General features: G+C 32.0%; 1 long non-coding RNA gene across 5 annotated transcripts; it reads left to right on the forward strand.

Moving 5' to 3' along the window:
• Positions 1-905: 905 nt before the first annotated feature.
• LOC129217793 (uncharacterized) lies at positions 906-21,602 on the forward strand. 5 transcript variants are annotated; one of them, XR_008580260.1, is made up of 6 exons: positions 906-1,037; positions 1,127-1,176; positions 5,931-5,988; positions 12,713-12,822; positions 16,846-17,593; positions 17,653-21,601. It is a non-coding gene; the product is annotated as an uncharacterized LOC129217793 (long non-coding RNA). The 5 variants fall into 5 exon arrangements; XR_008580259.1 differs by having other exon boundaries at positions 16,846-21,602; XR_008580257.1 differs by having other exon boundaries at positions 916-1,176; positions 17,653-21,600.
• Positions 21,603-22,021: the final 419 nt, after the last annotated feature.

Raw genomic sequence — 22,021 nt, forward strand, 5'->3', positions numbered from 1 at the left:
GAGGAGGGACATGGTTGGGGGGGGAGCCATTTCTAGAAACAATAACTCTAATGAGTAGGGTCTTGTCGCAACTCGTGATTGCGAAAAACATAATTTGAATTCAAAGTTTCAGAATTCAAATTAGAGTTGATTGGAGGAAGAGGGTCACAGGGTTTTTTTGAGCAATCATGATTGCTTATTGTTCTCACTTGACTGTTTTGATGTCCTATCATTTTATTTTCTCACCGCCACCCTCTGCAGCACCACCGTCAACCGGGTCCTCACGATGCTGCTCCTATAGCGAAAACCGTCTCCAGGTTGCATCCATGTCCTACACACACGCGCATACATACACAACTACACACGCACACATACACACACAAACACATACACACACATACACCTACACACACGCATACATACAGACACCTACACATACACACACACACCACTAACACATTCATGCATACATACACACACCTACACGTACACACACAAAAACATACACACAACTACCCACACATTCATGCCTGCACACAGACACAGACACATATGCCTATACACACATACACATACCCCCCCACACACACATTCATACACACAACTACCCACACACATGCCAGCACACAGTCACAAACACACATGCCTACACACACATACATACCCTCTACATACAAACACACATACCCCCCACACACAAACACATACGCCTACATACACACACTCGTGATTGCGAAAAACATAATTTGAATTCAAGACGTCAAAATTCAAATTAATTTTTTATTTTATTTTTTAAATGTGTTTACTTCTTATAAAATCTCTTATTGAAATCTTGGCGACAATGATTCCTTTTTGGCGATTTGCTGAGTATCGTTGATGCAACCCTGTTCCTTTCTCGTCTTCGGTTCTCTCCTGCGGAGCAGTATTTTAAATCTTTCACAAGCGATTGGGGTAAGGCAGGCAGAGCTATGGTCGTTCGTTTATTTTGATGTTGTGTTTGTCGTTAAACAAAAGGGCGCTGATGTTCGAATGATGAGACGATCGATACGAAAGATACGGTAGTATTGCTTGAGTTAATTCGTAATTTTTAAATATCTCTGTCATTTCGAAATAATTTTGCTGTGATTGATAGATGTATTTTTTCTAGCCTGGAGCAAATTTTGTCAAATGTACCGCTCTGGAATTTTTCCGGAGAAGGTATGAACAATTCTATTATTTACTTAGCATTTCTTTCTCCATTTTATTATCGTTTTCCTGTCATCAGTGACTGATTCTAGGGTGGGGGAGGTTGGGTACTGGGATAAATGAAATTTATTAACTAATTAAATAAATTTTTATTGTATGACTCCTTGTAAAAGTGAGTTATTTCCTTGTAAATGATTTTACAAGGCAGTTTTTTTTAAAGCGCTTTACAGAAACTTTTCCTCAGGAAAAAAATGCAAGTGTTCAGCTACTATTTGTCCTTTGATATTTATTTGGAAAAGTGAATTGCTTCACTTGTATACTAAAAGATACAACTCGATGTGATATCATTTAACAAGCAAACGCATTTGAAATATTTGGAGATACTCCACTTTTACAATTAACAATGCTTTTACAACTCCTTGATTGATGAAATAATAATTTAATAATTTTTTTTAATTCTTTCTAACTTTACATATGATTACATCACACAGTTTACAACTTACTCTTTAAATTATTGATTTTTGATTTAACAATACACTAGTTATTATTAAATATCATTTGATTAAAAATTGTATACATTCTTATATACAGTGATGCACCATTTTTCATGTGTCTATAATTTTCCCCATCTTTCATAGTAAAGGAATGTGGGGCAAAGTGAAATAGTTAAGATGCGTGAGCTGAACAGATTGAATATTTGTTCTCAAAATTACGCTACATGAAGTAAGAACAACATATTTTGTAATAAAACTTCCATTAAAACTTGATTTTGTTATTTTGGCAGTAAATTTGTACTTCCAAAAAAAGGTGGGCATTTTTCACCTTTTTTCTCCCATGGGGCAAAGTGAAAAAATAACATTTTTTTCGAACAAAGTATTTTTATTTGATTATTACAGAAAATTTTGATTAAATGTTTCCGTAGGTAAAAGAATAAATGAATAAATCAAAAGAAAATGAAACAACAAACGAGTAAATGAATGCATTAATTAATTAATGTATGAGAAAAAATAGTTAAGTGAATAAAATAGTGAATGAATATAGCTATGCATTAGAGTGCGTCTCTTTTTTTGAAAATGTTATTTTTTCATGAGGCACCCTCTCATTTTGTTCCATTGGATGAAAAAAAAATTCACATATCTTAAAAACAAAAATTGAATAAAATTTAGAGGTTGCTACCATTGCTGCAAAATTTGAAATCTTATTATTATTTTTTTTTTTTTTTTGCATCGGTTATTAAAATATTTATTTATGTTATCTTTTTGTTATTAATTTTAATTATTAATAAATTAGATTGTTACTGACTTTGAAATTATTTCATATTTTATTAAATCATGTTAATTAACTGTAGCTACAATCAACTCTCAACCTCTTAACTAACTGTTGGTTAGCAACTCAAAGAAACTCAAGTTGTCAGTTAAGAACTCAAAAAGAAAACTAAAAGAGTTCTATTTCAATAATCAAAAACAAAATTATTGGAATCCATCATTAGATTATTTGCTTGACCTTGCTCTTGTTGATGATACTTCACGCAAGATTTCACTTCCAGGCGAGATATTATTTCTAAATGAAAGAAAACTAGGAGGACAAGGCGAAATTGGTAACAAATAAAGGCTCTCCTCTGATATGCCCCCCCTCTTGGCGAGATTTTAATTTTTCGCTCGATACGAAAATCGCCAATAAGGCGATAACTTGGCAACCCTGGTTTTGCAACTTGAACGTTTCTCGAAGTCTCTTTTTGCACGTGTCTGTGTGGTAGGAGGTAGGTGCTCATATGTTCCGCTCTTAGGGAGATTTTAAGTTGAATACTCTAAAATAAAGTTTCAATTCAAACTTTATTTTAGAGTATTCTTTTTCTTGTTGTTTTTTTAATGTTAATTTAGTTGAATTTTCTATTTTAATTATGAGTTCGGTTTGTGATGTTGTCCAAATGTATCAATTGAAATTTTTGAATGAATCTTCTTTTTCTTTTTCGTCAGGTCGTCCAACGTTTGGACGTACCGGAGTCCTAAATAGATTTTTTATATATATATTTTATATTTAAATATTTTTGTAAAGTAATGATAATAAAAAATGGGATAATTTCCCTAAGAGCGGAACATATGTGCACTGCCTCACGTGAGGAAGTAAAAGAAAAGTAAAAAAGGTAAGTGAACATATTTTGAATTATTGTGTTTTTAGTGTGTTTCTGGTAGTTTGTATTTTGGTCTGGTTGGCATTTTTGTAGCACAAAAATGGTGTTAATTTCACATAAAATCTGTGACTTTATTGTATACTGAACGGAGGAGATCTGTGACTTATATCCGACTGTGATGTATATTAACAGTCGGAGGGATAACTGGCGAGCCAGAGGTCTCATAGTACTTTCGTAATGAGACCGAGGCAGGGCCGGCGTCTCATTACGAAAGTACTATGAGACCGAGGGCTCGTATCCCGGAGAAAACAACGGAAAAAAATTAATGCATTAATTTCATTAAATAATTAATGACATAATTTGAATTTTTCCTGTTGGCGCTAAAAAAAGCATCGCTAAGAACGATGTATGACATATGACGTCATACATAGTTTTCTTGGCGACGCTTTTTTGGCGCCAACAGGAAAAAGTCGCCAAGAGGGGGGTATATCAGATTTGTTCCCAAATAAATCTCTATTTAAAAAAACAACAGAACTTGCATGAAAAGAAGAAATTTTGAGAGAAAGAAAATCATGAAGAATCTGAATCAACTGTAGTGAAAGTATTTTTTTTAAGCCTCTGTTGTAACTGAATACACTTTGACTGATTCGGAAGAACAAGAATTTGCAATAAAGTTTATCTAGATTTGGTCTTTTGTTGTTGAGAAGCATTTTCACTTACAAGAAGGAATTTGTTGCTTCAAGTAATTTTATTTGACATCTACGTGTCATTTCTGAAGAGACAAACTCCAAATTGGTCTCTTTCTTAAAGAAACCTAAAAAAACAACTTCTCTAATGAAACACTGAACAGCAGATGTTGCAGAACTAAAACCAAAGGAAAAGAAATGGAGGATTTCATTACTGAAATTCAAATTTTTCACCATAAAGGTTTTTTTCATCAAGTTTTTTGAAGAGATATCATCAAATAGTTTGAATGATGAGTAGCAATCAGAAAAAGGCTTGTATACTAGAAACAAAGGGGAAAAAATTACAATATTGGTGGGTGTAAAAGACTGAAATTGTAAACCAATGATATGAAAGGTGTAGTGGAACTTTGGCATGGCTTTTGTTTGACATTACACAGCATAGCAACCATGAAATGATTATTATTTTTTTGTATGTATAGGAAATAGGCATTTGGGTTATGTTTCTACCTTAACCAACCCAATTTCATGTTGATGTCAAATACTGTAATAGAAAATTGGGAATATATTTTTACTCTAATTTTTCACAATGAAGGTAATTTTAATCGCTGGTAGCAACCTCTAAATTTTGTTCAAATTCTATGAAACTTTTAAGTGGGTGTTTTTTCATCAAAAGGAAGCAATTAAAGGGGTGCCCCATAAGAAATTCAAAATTTTTTCAAAAAGTGCATTATAAAACGCACCCTACTATGCATACTAGAAGCCCAGGAAAAAAACAGGCTGATTCTAGTAGGTCTTCATGAAGAATAACTTAACCTTAATGAATGCTTAAACTTAAGAAAAAATGAAAAATGGGCTTTTTCACTCCCCAAAAAACCGAATTTTATTGACAATTCTTTTTTCCTTTCATCAAAAATGGATCAGGCAAAACTTCACATGATAAAATACTAAACCAGCATCTTAGTTATAAACTAATTTGGATGAAATTAGCAAACGTTTGAATGGCTCCTATACGAAAGACGCTATGTTTTGCCCTCTAGACTGCTGTTGCCTCTCAAGTACTTTCAAAAACTGGACCGCGTCTTTAACGAAAGGGGGAATCGGCAGCAGTCATTCCACCTTACTTATAGTTCAATGGGGTTTCTTTCAACTCCCAATCATGTGTTTGCCAATTTCATGGCTATGTTTTGAAGTTTTTAACTTCTATGAAAATGTTTTTAATTATTCTATACATTATTGTGATATTTGTTGAAATAATTTGTAGGGCTCATAGTATTTAATTGGTGTAAAATGTTTTGAAAATAGGCTATACACATTCAAACAAAGTAAATTTGGCAATATTCTTTCTGTTTGTTCATTGGTTTCAATTAAAGAATCCTAAATAGTGTAAGAGAAGTCTAATTTTAAAGTTCTGTCCTGAAAAACTTTGAGGGAAAACCATCTTTCTCTCTTCAGTGCCTGCTCCAGAAATTACATCTGAATCTGCAATTGCCTAATGCATGCATGCACTTAGAAAATCATGACAGGAGATTTTTTTTTTCAACTTTGTTAACATCAATTGCAGGTTGTGATGTGATTGTATGAGGAAAGGAAGTGTAATCTGATTTGAAATTTTAGGTGTTTAATTTTGGTGCCCAGGACTAGGATTAGAAATCTTAGCATGAAAGTAAACACTTTAGTCTCAAAATGCGCCTAGTAACTGCTTATTTCTGACACTGGGTTACCATTTCATTTCTTACAGTGAATTATTGTTGTCCAGAGTAATATTTGCTTCTATCTGAAGTAGCAATCTAGAAATCCATATCTTGAGGTTAACAGATTTGTTGTAATACTTCAGTAATAATTAAAAATATATTTCCATCATAATGTTATTCAAATGTTTAATTTACCAGTTACTCTTTATTTCACAATGCATTTCAAAGAATTAATTTCTCTATTTTTTTTCATTAAAGGATTTTCTACATGTTCTCAATGAATAAGAAACAATTTGGAAGACCGTAAGATAATATGGTAATTTTTCTTATTTATTTTTACTTTTTTAAACACCTGCGTGCATTCATTTTTCACAATGTCATTATTTTTATATATTTATAATCTATTATTTATTTATTTTTTCATTTTATGTAAAAATGGATTTTTTAACTGAGAAAAATGATAAAAGATTATGTTACAAAAAATCAATGATTTTGCGTTAAGTTCATAATTTTTTTAAAAAAATATTTTCTATTTTTGTACATGTTTACTAAATATGATTTGAACAAATGTTAAAAATTGCATGTTGTAGGAAAAAGTTATTAATAAAGCTCCCTGTTCCACTTTTAAAAGTTTCTTTTCTTTTTTGAAATTTACCACAAAAATTTTCACTTTCATGTGGTAACTAGTTCTAACAACTCCCTATCATCTGAGGCATAGCAAGAAATGTCTCAACTGGGCATCCAATGGGAGGCAGACATCACCTCTACAGGGGTCTGGCCAGAGCAAATTTGGGTCCGTTAACGGACTCTTCACAAAAATCCGATCAACCAAAACGGACCTTTTACAAAAATCCGATCAACCAAAACGGTTCCTTCACCAAATTCTGGTAAACAAAAACGGATCTTTCACAAATTGTTTATTGAAAGAGCAAATCTCAAATTAAAATAATACAGCATATTTAAAGTTAAATTAGAGGAATCAACTTATACAAAATCAGCTAATTTTGCAAAAGGAAAAAAAAAATCGGCACTCTTGTGATGCTCCTGCAAGCCATAAATAATTACTACCGCCAAATAAATATAATGCCTGTTGTTGGTTTCTTTGAAAGAAATTAACAGCTGAAAGTCAGTTTGGTTTATAATTTTGCTTGTTTGTTTTATGCAGCGGTGTTGTTGTAAACTTCTTTGGAAAAGCGTCAACATTAGGGTGGTCACAAAAAATCGATTTTCGAATTTCTTCCGCGGCATCCCCCTAAAATGTGCCAATGGACTAGAAAACATGATTTGCTAAGTTTCAGCTTTATCCGATAATATTAACACGTGCCTCAAAGAGGCTAAAGTTACGAAAAACAGCGATTTTTACCAAAAAATCATAGTTTTTCCGCTTTAAAACCAAAACTTTTCATCCTAGACACTTCGTTCTGGTCTCATTTTATAGGAAATTTTACTCTCGTGATGAGATGTTTATCATTTTTTTAAAATAAAAGTTACAGAATGGTACTTGGCATTATTCAGGTCAGGTCATGTAAGATATTATCAATAAGGAATTTTCATGCGAAGACCTAAAAGCATTACAATATTCAATTACATTTATTTGCTCTTTGTAAATTTTAATTAATCCATTAAAAAGGCTTCATTTGGAGGTATTTTAAAAATTAAATGCAACAAATTGCTGATTTAAAATAAAGGAACTAAACTGTTTAGAAGAGAAAGCAAAGAGCTTAAACTACAAAAAAGGAAAAAAATTCTAATGCATTTTATTACTTACACTGTTAAATAACATACACTGAAAAGACATACATCATTATGTTATTACTTTTCATTGACAAGTTAAAATGATAATGGCTTCGATATGACAGATTCTGATGAATGTGGAAAAATGTGCCTGCATTCAGACATAACTTGTAATAATAGAAACTGTCGTTAGTTAAAAATTAGTTTTACACCTCTTTCAGCTGTGACATTGATAACCCTTAAACTGTTTACTGTCTTTTTAGTTTTAATATACTATTGGTTTCTATACTATTCATCAAGATCAGTATTTAAAAACTTTGTATCGATTTCAAATCTCTTTAAAAAAAATTGAATCTGTTAAATAGTTGGAGGAGAAATGAAAAAATCTATTCCTTTGTCCAATCAAGTAAACTTCTTTTCAGATTGAGCTGTGCGTTTGTATATCTATCATCACAATCATCTTTATTATCTCCTACTTTAGATTTTAATTTTGCAGCTTCCCTTGTTTTGATCTTTTTTTTTTTTTTTTTAAATATCATCAAAAAAAAGGGAAATGCAACCTTCTCTAAGTTCTGGACCGCAGATGGCTAATTATTTTACGTAGTTTTGTGCCTACATCATGTTTATAAATACTCTAGTATTGAACCAAGGATTTTACTAACTAGATCTTTGTTGGGGGCCAAAGCTGGATCGCAGACAATAAACCATACTTTTCCGTAAATATCGATGATAAACAACCAAATATCTTCAATACCTTTTATCTCTAAATCGATTAAGGAAAGCTGACCCAAGAAAAGATATATTTTCAAAGAGTATATGAGACAGTGAGAAGCAAAGGGATGTAATTGACAGAAGTAAAATTTTGGAGATAATCATTACAAATGATAGAGGAACCTCTACTCTGCTTAGGGGCAAGAGATGATACTAGTAGCTCTGGTAGGGGCTGTTATATAGCATGATTTAGAAAAAAAGTTCAAATGAAAGCCTAGGATCTGAACTCTAAACGCATTTTATAAGGAACTTTAAAAAGTCCACTTACATCCCTTTGCTTCACACTACCTCATATGGCCTTAATCATCCATCTGGTGCAATAAATGACGCCAGGTACTCGAAAAGTAACGTTGTTTGGAGAAAGACTCCCTAAATAAGTTAGGCAAAGTTGAATGAATTCCTTGTAGACATCCCTAGGCTGCTACAGATTTTATTTCTCGAAAAGAAAGCTTGAAATTTCACCAGGATTGCTTATTTTGTCTTTAATCTTCTATACTTGCTTTGGATTCTTCTTATCTGTACCGGCATGGGCGGATTTATGGGGGGTCAGAGGGGAGCAATGCCCCCCCAGTTTTGGAAGGACTTTATGTAGTAACAACACATCTTCCAAAAATTAAAAAAAAAATCATTATTTTTTTGTTTTTGAATAGTTCAGAAGAGCATGGGTGGATTTATGGGGGGGAGGGGGAAGGGGACAATGCCCCCTAGTTTTGGGAGGAGTTTATATAGTAACAACGTATCTTCCAAAATCTTATAACAAAAAAAATCATGATTTTTTCTTTTTTGAATAGGAAATTAAAGTTTATTTTTTCTTTTAAACTTAAAATAGCAGTTTCTTACAAAGTTTGAACAATACTGTACAAGTGTACAATCTATTACTCAATTTCAGAGACTGGAAAGTGCAAATTATTCATAGGTTCTAAAATCCCTGAAAAGAATTGGCATAGTATAGCCTACAAGGGCTCTTAAACCAAAAACCCAATCTAACCAACCAAACCTTGAAGATAATTAGACAAGTCTTTGAAACTCTTAAGCAAAGTGTGCTTCAATTTTATTTCTTATCAAGTGTATAAATTAAGAATTGTTCATATGAGTAGTATGTTACTCTCTTGATACCTATTCTCTAAATCTGTGCACCATTTCTTTTAAAGTATTAACTTGCATCACAAAGCACTTTTAAAGCCTAAAACATAAAAAAAAAAATATTTGCCTATTATTTCCAATTAACCCTTATAAGACTTCAAAATGCAGAATTTTATATCCATTTTAGATAATTTCCTCCGGGGGAGTAACCCCCGGGCCCCCTAAAACTGGAGATATTCTATATCCCACTTAAAAGGGTGCAATGCGTTACTCTCTTAATACCAGCCCCCTCTCTTTTAAGGTCAATTTAAAAAGGACATCATGATTACACACAGGAATGAAAACGACACATAAAAAAGTAAAGAATGGCCTTACGCATCACAGAAAACAGACAAAAACATGGGAGGGGGGGAGGGCAATTAAAAATGTTGCTCCAAAAAAAAAAAAAAAAAAATCCTGCCCCCCCAGGAACTCAGTCCTAAATCCGCCTATGTGTACCGGTCATCCTGAAATTCTTGAAAAATATCTGGTTGAGGACTAGTGGACGTACCTATTTTGCAAATCAAATCTTTTAAACCAACTTCTAAGGTATGGTAGAGACTTGCTAAATACAAAAACTTTTTCTGTAACAACTGCACTCACAAAACGCAGTTTTGCACTGCAGAAGCCCTTCAACAATTTCCCGGCTAAGAATAGACCACTTTCTTGGGAATCGTAGTTTTTCCTTTCTCTAGGGGGCCCTTACAAGACTGGGATTTTTAAGCTATTGCTTAGCTCTGACCACCGAGGAATAAAGCAACGTTCCGTATTTATGGCCTCTACAGCTAATTTCAAAAGTTTTACACGCAGTTGTTTGTTTTAGCTTTGAGTTTTAGAGATATAACTTTAGTACAGTGAAATCTTGTTGCAACAAACTTCGAATTACCAGAAATTTTAGTTGTAACGAGGTTTTAGTAGTAATGAAATTCAAGCAACGCGTAATAGATATCAAATCAGGGCTGAAAATGTCTTTCGTTAAAGCGGATATTTCGAAGTATCGGTATTCGTTGTAGCGGGGTTTCACTGTATACATTTCTGATAATATTGCTGTTTTTGCTCTGATTACTTAGCATTGTAAGGGGTTTACAACCATTAACTAAAAGAAGTAATAAAATTTATTTTTTAATGATTCATTCTTTTTACGCAATTTTGAGGATATCAGCTACGACCTGACTTGAAAAATCCTGAATAATGTTCAATCAATTTTTACAAGAATTTAAATAAAATTTGACTTTAAGAGAATAAAATTCCCTATAAAATGAGACCAGAACCAAGTTTCTAGAATGAATAGTTTTAGTTTAATAGATGGAAAACTACGTTTTTTTGCTAAAAATTGCTATTTTTCGTAACTTTAGCCTCTTTGCGGCATGTGTTAATATCATCGAAATGACTTGAAACTTTGCAGATCACATTTTCCAGTTTATTGGCACATTTTAGGAGGGTGCCGCAAAAGATTAGTTGAAAAAAGTTTTTTCCTATGTACCTTGTGACCACCCTAGTCAACATTCTCTGAATAGGCGTAGTAAGCACTTTTCTCCCCACTCATGATTTAATCATCAATAATATACAGCGAAATGAATTTAGAACTACAAAGGATAGTATGGGTGGGGCGGATGTGATCACTTCAGATAGGGTTACAAAATTTAAACTTATCGCCACTTAGTGTCTGGTGATGCGATGTTAAACTGTTATTTTGGGAGAAAGTTATATGGGTTTAGTTTTTATTTTGGGAGAAAGTTATATGGGTTTAGTTTTTCGATACTAAAAAGGATAATTAACTTTAAATAAACTTTTATTTACCGTTATTTTTTTCTATAGATGTCTACATTTTGAAAAACGCGATCTTTTTACATCCGATATGAGAATCATATTTTATTCTTTTTTTCAAGCTAACTTCGCTTTATTAGGATGCAAATAAATGAAAAGTCTCTTCATTTTTGTAACAAAGCTTATTTCAAGTTTTTAAAGGGGAATTCCATTTTCTTTTATGAGTCAATAATTAAAATGCTGAATCGATGGTTTATTTTTTATTTATTTATTTTTGCTTCAACTGTGTCCAGATATTAATGATATGTTTATCATGGGACTCTAAAATGCAATTCAAAAGTAATTTTATCAAAAATATTTATTTTACAAGCCGTTTTTATACTTTTGATTCCTTCACTTTGAGGATTGCAATCTCTTTGCATCCGCTGTGGAAATCTGATTTTTCGAATTTTCGATGTTTAGTACGCTTAGTTAAGAGGTAAACAAATAAAATATTTTTTATTTTTGTGAAAATCACGGAGTTTATAAGGTTTGAACGAAACTCTGTGCTCTTAAACAGTGTCTTGGGTTAAAAAGTTAAATGCTGAACTCCTGCCTAATTTTTTTTTCTCAGTTATTTTAAATACTATACAAAAAACATTTCTAGTATAATTTAACATGATGTAGAATGGTAGATAAATATTGATACTTGAAGGGTGCCCATCTCCCAGGGAGCGATGCCTCCCCCTTCTCTTCAAATACTAGAAAAACACTCAAGAATGATATTCTCAACAGAAAAGAGAGAAAACACTCAACTTTAAGTGTCAATGATGCAGTTTACACCATCTCAAGAGTCTAAACTTTCGTTTTTACAAGAAAAAAAATTTTTTTTTTTAATTATTTGATTTTTCACAAAAATAATTGATTTTTCACAAAATTATTTTATTTTTCACAAAAAACGGACCCTGTGAAAAATCCTGGACAGACCCCTGCTCTATAAATTTTTCCCCAAAAGGGGACGTGTTGCACACCCCTCTTCTAATAAGGAACAGTTTGATCCATTTACGACTTAAGGCACCGTTTTTTCAGGTATAAAACCTGGTCCGTGGTGACCCATTGCCTGCTTAATTTACCACCCACAAGAGGCTGACTTGACCTGACATACATGAATAAAACAGATTAAATCATGAAAAAAACATCTTTTACGTAGAAGATAAGTTTAACTTTAACTATATGAATTTTAATTTTTTAGCTTCATGTAAGGAGGTCTGAACCCAAGGACTAACACTATTCCTACTGACTATAGTAATGTTAAAAATGTCTTTAAAAAAAAAAAAACTAATTCAGTCAGAGGGAAATCTTAAAAACTTTAGTTTACTGTAATGTCTACAAATTTTTCTGAAGCAAATGTTGTTTTCTTAATACATCATAAGTTTTATATGAAAAGGTAAAGAATATTTTTTTGAAAATAGAGAGGGGGAAAAACAGACTGTGAGGTGCTGTTGCATTTAAAATTTATGAACTCTTCAGAGAAAGACAACACTTCCAATAGTTTAATAAAATCACTATGAAATAGTGAGGTAAAAATGCTTTTTGCCAAGTCAATAATCAAAGTATGAGTATGGCATGTATTTCTTAATCCTTTAAATTGATTTTTCTATTTTCAGATTGCTAGAACTGAATCAGACACTGGAAGTTTTGGTTATGGAATCCTCAACTTTTATCTGCAATGAAATAACTTTTAAATTGAATTGATCTAAAAATTTAACATCTTCAGGTATAGTATTTTGAATTTTTCATTTCTATTTTAAATCAACAACAAAAAAAATTTTGATCATAATTTATGATCAAAATATATTTTCAAAAAGAAATAATCTCTTATTTTTAGGGGGGGGGGAGAATCTATTCTTCTTCTGGTGGATATACTGCCCCCCCCCTTTTTTTTAAGTATTCAGAATTGCTCTTTGCCTTGTCCATTTGTAAAAAGTAAAAATTTTGTCCCCTTAAAAGCTTAATAGGAAAAATCTGGGGAATGCAAGTCTCTTTTAAAGCATTTTGTCTCTCTGGTTCTCACCCCTGTGTCTTTTAAAGGTTTTCCTTTTCGGCAAACATTTTGTAATTTTTGAGAATTTTGAATCAGAATTTTTTTTTATACCTTCTCTTATATCGTGTGCTTCTCCCCCCCCTCCCCCATTGAAGTTTAAATATTTCCTACTATCTTCATGACAAATTTTGTTTCATACCTTCTTGTCTATTAGTAACTGTTATTTATTGTGGTCTCGACTTGCGTTGTGTGAAGTTTGGATACTCAGTTCTTGAAGATAGACATCTTCCATTTCCAGTTTTTACCTGTAGTATATCATCAATGGAAAATGAAAATTGCCTAAAACTGAACTCTATCTTAGCAACATCCCTTTCAGCCTCATAACTCCATTGAATTCGTACAGTACAGACTCATAAAAACCGGAGTGACAAAGTTGAAAATTAATCTTCTCCAAGAAATTTTATTTCAGAACACAATTAAAAAATAAATATTGTACAATAAGAGTTGATAGGCAGGGTTGGGTTTTGGACTGTCCAAAACTGATTTAGGACAGGTGGTTTTTACCATCTAAAACTGTCCTAAACTATGCTAAAGCTAAATCGGTGTAATCTTTTCAATTTGTATTCACTTTAATATTCATAATGCATAAATATAGATATTAATGAGGTTTAATTATATAATAAGCATTTGATAATATTTTTCTCCAAAATGTTCATTTAAAAAATATTTTACTTTAAAAAATTGCCAATAACTATTACACAAAATCTTTCTTATGTAACAGTTGGTAGAGTTATGAAAGGAAATTCACAACACTGCCAAGACAACTAATTTCAGTTCCATTTATAACTCAAAGGAAAGTTATTAAATGTGCAAATGTTATTTAGGTGCAAAAAAAAAAAAAAAAAAAAAAAAAAATAATTTTGTTAATTGTTTTTGCAAATAAGTTTTACATGCTGTTTTATCGAACATTATTTTTTAAGTCATAGTTTAAAGAACAAGAAATTGAGGAGTAAACACTTATGTTATAAAACGTGCTATTCTTTTTTTAGTTCATGTTTTTAATATAATACATTCTCTAACTATAAAAAGAATTGCATTTTATTGCATTTAAGTCAATTATTGCACCATATTTTGAACACTTTCTTTTGCACACATGCATAAATGTCGAAAAACTTGGTTTATGGAGAAAAAAGTATCCTGCATACAAATTGAAATTCTTAATGAAAAATTTCATTTCTATGTAACTAGATTAAAATCAGCTGCATAAATAAATATCACATATATTTATACTTGAATGTTCGCATTGAATAAATATATAAAATAGTCAAACAAATAATTTTGACACATTTTGTTCTGTTTTTGATATAGTTTCTCAAAAAGTAGTTTTAGACACAAGAATTTTGAAGAAGATGGTAAAAACCTTGCCAACCCCGCTTTCATTTGCACAGCACATGCATAAACATAGAGAAATTTGGTTACTAACATCAAAAAAAAAAAAAATTAATTCATGCATAAAAATTGAAATTTTGATCAAAATTTAAACTTTTATGTAACTAGATTAAAATCAGCTCCAAAAATAAGTTGACTGTTCTCATTGAATAAGTGTTCAATATAAAGCATTACTTTGATACATTTTATTCTGTTTTTGATGTTTTCTTACAAAAGACTTATAGTTTCGTTAATATTGAAATTTTGATGCTCAGGTTAATATTTTTGTGGAATTGCCCTATGAATGTATCCAATAGCATCTAAAAAGTTGAACAGAAATCTTGACCTTTGTTAATTTTTGTTTAAGATGTATTTAATGTATTCTTTCATGTGGTCTTTACATTATTCTTTTATGTATTTCAAATGGAACTTTTTTTTTAAATAATGATTGTCAGCATAAAATATTTTGTGCCATTTTCAATTTATATTCAATCATTCTGCTTTACAGTTCACAATTCAGTACTTTTAAGCAGCGCTATAGTTAAGGGGGACTGTTCCCTAAAGTATTTGGTTCATTATGGAAAATAATGCAAACTGTCTTCAAAACAATTTAATTTTTGAAAAAAAAAAGTATTTTTAAGGCAGCTTTAATTTAAAAAGCAATCTAAACTGACCATTTTTGGCCTTACAAAAATCTGTCAACCATAACTGTCTACTCTATTTAAAAAAATGCGTTCCATTTTCTTTTTCAACTGAGGCACTGCTTATAAGTAATTATGAATTGTAAAGGTTGCATTTAAAGGACTAAAGAGAAGTAATGTAATTCATCTTTTACTCATTTATTTAAATAGAGTCTTCTGTGCTTGTATGATGCGGAAGAAAGGTAGTAGTAATAGTCTGTCACCCTTAATCATCCTGGATATACTTTTTGGAGGTAAGGTTTAAAGTTACTAGTCTGGATTTTGCTGAAAACTGATGCATTTCACTGTAAGTACATGTGAGCAGTTATGTATAAATTCTTAATTTTGTAAGGAAATGAATTAATAAATTTTATTTTGTATCTGTCTTAGTTTTTGTCTTTTGTTGTGTCAAGTTTTCATTTTCTTTCTTACAAAAATTTTACAAACCATTTTTTGAAGTGTAGGGTAACAGCGCCAGTAACAGACGTGCTTCAGACATTGCTGTAAGGTTTGCTTAATTTTCTGAGCTTTTTAATGTATTTAGACTTTTTGAAAAAAAAAGTACTGGCCCATAAAATTAACTGATAACACTAGATGGTTGCACTGTCTTCATGGGCCACAGCAACATCAGTTTTACTCTCCTAAAATTCTTATTATTTAAATTTCAACTTATAACTGTATGTTACTAGTGCCATTACACTATGTACAGTTCCTCAATATTGATAATATATTTTTAAAATAAATAAAATGGTATCATATTCTCAATATTTGCTAATGACAAAAAGTATACTTCCATTAATGAGCTAGTTGGCCAATTACAAGAACATAAACTAAATTTTAGTTTACTGTTTGCTACAAGACAATAGTTCGGGCAAGCCTAACATGGCAGCATTCTCAATGCTGCCAGGTTAGGATTGCCCAAATTAATACCTGGATATCTAAATTAAAACCACATTTCTTATTGGCAATTAAGAAACTGATTTATCGCTACATAGGTAGGAATTTTTTTTTTTTTAAACATTTCGATTTTCTTACTATCAGTTCTTAAATACATTAAATCTTATTTTTGACCAAGCTGATAGAAAAACTGCTCTAAGATTACAGGAACATGATATAATAAAAACTTTTTGAACAAAAATGTTGCAAACAATTCAAACAAATTACCTCACCAATTAGCCCAATTGGTTTTTAGAGAATTATGTTATAGTTAAAATAAAGCTTCAAAAAAAAAAAATTAGGACTGCAATTTATGGTAAACCTTTTTGTTCAAGCTGAAACACTGCTTCCATCCGAACATATATTGAAAAGTAAGTAATGCATAGTAGAATCTTCACGTCCAAAAATACATAAATAGTGTCAAGTAAGATCCTATTGGATAATGTGCCATTGAACCCAAACCAGAGACAGAAGATAAGTGATAAGTTCGACAGAGAACTTTTCAGAAAACAATTGTAACTCAATCAAATTGTAAGTCTAAAAGTATAAAATAATTAAATTGTCAACAATGAAACTTGGAGAAAGGATGGAATTATAAACCAAGTAAATGTTCAAGTCTGAGGTAAGAACATATTGATCACCTTTTTTTAAAATAGTTGGAACAACACGTTTATACTAACCCTAATCTCCATCATTCATTTTTTTGTTGCAGATCAATCCAAATGAAAGAAAAATAACTTGAAAATGAACATTGTAATACAATTCTTAACAAATAATGAAAAAGTGGATTGCAACAGCATACAAAGTTTACCTCAAATGATTTGTTTCAAAGAGATACTCTCTCTGATTTTGTTTTGAACGTTGTCATCAATAACATGTGTAGTTTTTACTCAAAAATTATGTTGCATTTGAAGTCTGATGAAGTTTTGGGTATTTTCAAAGTTGAGGTTATGAACTTTCTAAATTAAAAGAAGAAATAAACACTAAGGGATATCTATGCAATACTTTTTCCGTGATTTCGGCACCTCGTGCATTTCAAAAAGAAATTCTGTGTATTCCAGTGGTATTACATATGCCACTGCTTGTCTTAGTTTCAAAATGGTTGCATATCTGTACCATTACCGTGATTCTTACATTTGACACTACTTAGGTTGCTGTTACAATTCTTGATTCGGTATCACCATAATATTAATATCCCCCCTCCTTTTATATAAGGAGATGCATTGTTACACCATTATGATTGTAACATCCTGAATGCTCCGTACCTGTACCATTACCGTGATTCTTACATTTGACACTACTTAGGTTGCTGTTATAATTCTTGATACAGTATCACCATAATATTAATATCCCCCCTCGTTTCATATAAGGAAATGCATTGTTACACCATTATGGTTGTAACGTCCTGAACGCTGCGTACCTGTACCATTACCGTTATTCTTACATTTGACACTACTTAGGTTGCTGTTACAATTCTTGATTCGGTATCACTGTGATTCTTAAATTTGACACTACTTAGGTTGCTGTTACAATTCTTGATTCGTTATCACCATAATATTAATATCCCCCGTCCTTTCATATAAGGAGATGCATTGTCACACCATTATGATTCTAACGTCCTGAACGCTGCATACCTATACCATTACCGTGATTCTTACATTTGACACTACTTAGGGTTATTAAAATTCTTGAGTCAGTATCACCCTAATATTAGCATTCTCCCTCCTTTAAGATAGGAGATGCATCGTTACACTATTTAACTGTGGGTGTTTCATCTATCACACTTAGTTTAAAAGATGTATACTGATATGTTAATGTTCGCACATTTGATTTTTTCGAGCCAAGTTGCCAATATCAATATTATCAATATGATGCCAGCACCACACATCTAGTAATTTTTTCTTTTATGCCATATGGCACACATGCTGTGATTCCAACATTTGGCACAGAAGCTTGTTCAATGTCGCATGGTGCTATACCAATGCTATTACCATTATTTCAACATCTATCAAACTAGTTTCTTTCATGCCATGTGGTTCATACCAATACTATTACCATTTAATGTCACATGGTGCTTTTTGATGAAATTGCCATGATTCCAACATCTAGCACATTTGATTCTTTCTCATTGCTCTGTGTTTACCAATGCTATTACCATAATTCCAACACCTAGTAGAATTAAATCTTTCATCTTACATGGTGCTTACCAATGCTGTTACCGTGATTCCAACATCTAGCACATTTAATTCTTTCATGTTATGCGGTGCTTACCAATGCTGTTACCGTGATTCCAACACCTAGCACACTTGATTATTTCATGCTGCATGGTGCTTACCAATGCTGTTACCGTGATTCCAACACCTAGCACACTTGATTATTTCATGCTGCATGGTGCTTACCAATGCTGTTACCGTGATTCCAACATCTAGCACACTTGATTCTTTCATCATGCATAGTGCTTACCAATGCTGTTACCGTGATTCCAATATCTAGCATACTTGTGTCTTTGATGTCACATGGTGCACACTGATGCGATTACCGTGATTCCAACATCTAGCACATTTAATTCTTTCATGTTATGCAGTGCTTACCAATGCTGTTACCGTGATTCCAACACCTAGCACACTTGATTATTTCATGCTGCATGGTGCTTACCAATGCTGTTACCGTGATTCCAACACCTAGCACACTTGATTCTTTCATCATGCATAGTGCTTACCAATGCTGTTACCGTGATTCCAACACCTAGCACACTTGATTCTTTCATCATGCATAGTGCTTACCAATGCTGCTACCGTGATTCCAATATCTAGCATACTTGTGTCTTTGATGTCACATGGTGCACACTGATGCGATTACCGTGATTCCAACATCTAGCACATTTAATTCTTTCATGTTATGCAGTGCTTACCAATGCTGTTACCGTGATTCCAACACCTAGCACACTTGATTCTTTAATCATGCATAGTGCTTACCAAAGCTGTTATCATGATTCCAATGTCTATCATACTTGTTACTGTGATGTTGCATGGTGTTTACCTATGCTATTACCATAATTCCGGCACCTAGTGCAATTTCATCTTACATAGTGCTTACCAATGCTGTTACCGTGATTCCAACATCTAGCATATTTGTGTCTTTGATGTCACATGGTGCATACTGATTTGATTACCGTGATTCCAACACCTAGCACATTTAATTCTTTCATTTTGGGTGGTGCTTACTAAAGCTGTTACCATGATTCCAACACCTAGCATTTTTGATTCTTTCATCTTGCATAGCGCTTACCAATGCTGTTACTGTGATTCCAACATCTAGCATATTGGTTGGATGTTTTACGGCGCACACTATGCAATTACTGTGATTCCAACATTGCATATATTTTTTTGATGTTTTATCGTGCATACCATTGCAATTACCGTGATTCCAACATCTAGCACATTTGTTTCAGGTCACATTGTGCTTACTGTTACTCTTATGGTGATTCCAACATCGAGCATACTTGTTTCTTTGATGCTTTATGGCGTATACTGATGTCATTGCCGTAGTTTCAATATCATGCACATTTGATTGTTTTATGCAAATTGGTGCATACATTTGCAACCACCTGTGTGCCTAATATATCATCAATATCAGGTGCAAATACCACAATACTTCTAATGCCTTTTTTTTTTTTTTGGTGTAAGCATGGGTGAGAACATAAGCAGATACTTGAAATTTATAGCATTTGTATGGCAGAGTTTAAAAAAAAAGTTATTGCTTAAGCTTTTCCTTTTTTCCCCTCCAAATTTAGCTTCTGATAATTAATTGCATCCAACAATCTTTTTGTTACATTTAGTGCTGTTCCTTCAAGAATAAAAGTTTGGTGCAAAAATTATTTATGAAACAAAAAAATAATGAGCTAATCTGCAAAATATTTTATATCAGGTTTTGTAGATTGGAAAGCTTTCATTACATCCTTTTTTCTTTTCGCAAAGTTAAAATGTAGACACAAAATGAGGCTTTACATTTTTTGCTTTGGATGATATTTTAAAATGAAATATTTTTTTTAGAAAGGAAAGTCATTTTTCTTTTGTGCTTTTGCATGAATTTTAATATTGAACCTTTAATATATAGCTTGAACACATGCATCATCTAATAAGAATAATTAATCAACTTCAATAAATCACTTTCAACATACTGTGATTTTAAAATTTGTACACAATCTATGTAGATTAAAAGTTTCTTATATTGATGTTGTTGTGATTGCTCATTCAAAAATTTTATACTAAAAATTTTAAAGTGTTTATGAAAATGTTGTCGATGTAATTCAAATACTTAGCAGTGTTGTTGTTTTTTTATATCAAAATGTGAATACAGTACAACCTTAATATCTCAAATCTCTCGGGACGGGGAAAAAATTCGAGATATCAAGTTTTTGAGTTATCAAGGTTTTAAAAAAATTACACAAGAAACTCTCACAATTACACACACGTACACTATATGCATTTATATATGTACTATGAGACCACTGTGAATTACGATCAATAAAGTCGTCTACAATATTTTACTAGATTTGAAATTTTATAATTGTCGAAAGTGCACAGGAGGAGATTTTGAAATGAACAACAATTTCAACTTGGTTTTTCACCTAAAAATTTAAAAATTCTTATCTTCAACTAGTAGCTTCTCACATTCAAAAAAGTTTTCAGCAGCCATTTTGAAGGAGTTAAAAAAGCAGAATGATGAAAATGAGGAACGTATTTTCCGTTTTCACTTGAAAACTGACTGGCGAAAAATCAACCCCCTTTCCTCAAAGTGGACAACATGTTCGAGAGAAATGCACAGATTCTAAACTCTGGGGAAAACACAGCACCCCTTTCATACCAACACTTCCCTATTCTCTTGCTTCAATCCCCTAATCACAAAGTTTCCAAGAAGAGAGATGAAATCTGGTCCCTGGAACTGGTTTTACTACAAAAATTGTCAAAGAAAAACGACAACTGAAACTTGCTTCTGTGCAAAAATTTTGACATATCAAGGGTTCCAAAAAATAAATTTCGAGATAACTATGGAAAATACATAGTGGTTTTTATAGAAAATGCAGGGGAAAATTTTTTTTGAGACATCAAAGGTTTCGACATAAGGAGGTTCGAGATATCAAGGTTCAACTGTATCATGCCAATTAATTATACACATGATATGTTTAGTAATAAAAATGTATATTATTTACAAGACTATTCTTAGTAATAACTGCATTGAATTCTTTATCGGTATCTTACTATATTATAAAAATCTAAAGACTGCTGCAGCAGCCAAATAAAATCGATGGAGCATGATGACATAAAGTGAAGTTATTGTTCAACAATGATTGTTGTTTCTAATTGAAGAATCATCCTTATTTTAGCTGGAAATTGGTTAAAAAAATTACAATTAACTTTCTAATTGCCTTGGGAAATTCAAACAAATTTCAGCTCATGCAGAAATATCGGGTTTCTATTAAAATATGACTTTAATGTGCATGAGTATTTTTTCATCTACATATTAAGGATTTATTGGACAATGTTGCTTAATATTGGAATAAACTAATCATTAGAAGTTAGATAAATAACCTGATCTTAAGAGTATTGAGCTGTCACAAGGTATGAGGTCACATATACCAACTTTCAAAACAATCCAAGCACAGGGAGTGAGTGCAAAAGATTCCATTATATGCAAATAAGTAGATTAAGATAGATACAGGTGAAGTGCGTGATAAATATTGAGCTGAACGTCATTTGGCAACAGCTTGCAAGTTTTAGTAATTGTTAAAGAAAATATCGAGGTGAGGAGAAACATTTCAAATAAAACCTTCATATTGCTTGGAAAAAGGTAGAGGTTACTTTTTATTTTGCCCAGTATATAACTGT

Source organism: Uloborus diversus, chromosome 2, assembly GCF_026930045.1.
Source record: "Uloborus diversus isolate 005 chromosome 2, Udiv.v.3.1, whole genome shotgun sequence".
Taxonomy (NCBI): Eukaryota; Metazoa; Arthropoda; class Arachnida; order Araneae; family Uloboridae; genus Uloborus; species Uloborus diversus.